The following is a 2,500-nucleotide window of genomic DNA, read 5'->3' on the forward strand; positions in this document are numbered from 1 at the left end:
TCTCCTTCCCCGAATCTCTCTCATCACTTTCCCCCTTCCCTCTTTCCTATTCTTCTCTCTCTCTTTCTCCCCCTTCCTCTCTTTCTCCCCCTTCCCCCTCTTTCTTCCCCTTCCTCTCTTTCTTCCTCTACCTCTCTTTCTCCCCCTTCCCTCCATTTCCCCCCCTTCTTCCCCTCTTTCCTCCCCTTCCTCTCTTTCTCCCCCTTCCCCTCTTTCTCCCCCTTCCCATCTTTTCTCCCCATTCCTCCATTTCCCCCCCCTTCCCCTCTTTCTCCCCCTTCCTCTCTTTCTCCCCCCTTCCTCCATTTCCCCCCCTTACCCCCTCTTTCTCCTCCTTCCCTCTCTTTCTCCCCATTCCTCCCCCCCTTCCCCCTCTTCCCCCCCCCTTCCCCTCTTTCCCCCTCCTTCCTCTCTTTCTCCCCATTCCCCCCCCCCTCCACCCCACCCCCTCCTACCCCTTCTCCTCTCGTCAGTTGCGGGTTCTCAGAGACGGATCAAGAGGGCCACTGGTGCCGCCGACTGTCACGTACAGTGCCAGGCTCTAGGTCAGGCGTGGCCCGTGCTATCACCGCGGAGATTAGCACAGGGCCTTATTGATTCGGTGAAAGGAGGTGTAATCTATTCTTGGGGAAATTTGGGTCGGGTTGTGGATGCGTTGCGATGCGGGTTGTAACGTGGTTTGTCGCTGGAGGATGTTCCTTTATTATTATGAGTGTCTTTTTCTTTTCTTCTTTTTCTTTCTTCTTCTTTTCTTTTATATCTGTTAATATTGTTGTTATTATTATCGTTTTTGTCATTATTATTATCATTATTGTTATCATGATTGTTACTATTATTATTGTTATTATTATCAGTGTTATTATTCTTATTCTTATTTTTTTCTTATTCTTATTCTTATTCATATTATCATTATTATCATTATTGCTATTATTAACATTGTTATCATTATTATCATTATTATTATTATTATTATTATTATTATTATTATTATTATTATTATTATTATTATTATTATTATTATTATTATTATTATTATCATTATTATTATTATTATTATTATCATTATCATTACTATTATTATTATTATTGTTATTATTATAATCATCATTATCATTATCATTATCATTATTATCATTATTATTATTATTATTATTATTATTATTATTATTATCATTATTATTATTATTATTATCATTATTATTATTATTATTATTATTATTATTATTATTATTATTTTATTATTGTTATTATTATTATTATTATTATTATTATTATTATTATTATTATTATTATCATTATCGTTATCATTATCATTATTATTATCATTATCATCATTATTATTATTATTATCATTATCATTATAATGATTATTATTATTATCATTAGCATTATCATTAGCATTGTATTCATCATCATTAATATTATTGTCATTATTATAATTAGCATTGACTTCATTGTCATCATTGTCATTATTTTCATCATTAGTATTATTGTCATTATTATTGTTATCATTTGTACAATTATTATTATCATAATTGTGTTTATTATTATTATTAATCATCTTACCATTATTATCATTCTATTACTATCATCATTATTAATACTACTATTTCGTTATTATTACCAATATTTTCATAATTATCATTATCATTATCACTACTGCTATAATCACTATCATTATTATTATATTATCATTATCATTACTCTTATTATTAGCATCGTTATTATTGTTATCATTTTCATTGTTATCATCATTGTTACTAGCTATAGTATTAGTATTACCATTATTGTTATTATTATCATTATCATCATTATTACATTATTATCATCATTATTGTTGTTGTTGTTATTACCATGATCATCATTATCACTAAGGCCACTAACGACGGTCTAATGATTATCATTAGTGTCATTATCATTATCATAATTGTCTTTATTGCTGTTATCATTATCATAATTGTCATTATTGCTGTTATCATTATTATCATTATTATCATTATTAGCATTATTATTATTATTATTATTATTAGTAGTAGTAGTATCACAATTATTATCATTATCATTATTATCATCATTATTATTATCATTATTATCACTACTACTATTATTACCCTTATTATTATTATTATTATTATTATTATTATTATCATTATTATCATTATTATTATTATAATAATAATAATAATTATTATTATTATTATTATTACTATTATTATTATTATTGTTATTATCATTATTATTACTATTATTATTATTATTATCATCATCCTAATCATTACCATCATCTATCATATGATACAGCTTAAATCACACATACCAAACCCAAGCAAGTAAACCACTAATACTCTTCTCAGTAATGTTGTATATCGTCTATCAAAATAGGCCTACCCATTTTTTTGTTCTTTAATCTCTCTATCACCATGATCGTCCGCATTTTTATTCTTTTAGTATTTTTTTTTCTTTCCTTCGTGAATATCTACAGCTCACTCTGGATCGTGTC

The sequence above is a fragment of the Penaeus vannamei genome, chromosome 18, assembly GCF_042767895.1.
Source record: "Penaeus vannamei isolate JL-2024 chromosome 18, ASM4276789v1, whole genome shotgun sequence".
NCBI lineage: Eukaryota > Metazoa > Arthropoda > Malacostraca > Decapoda > Penaeidae > Penaeus > Penaeus vannamei.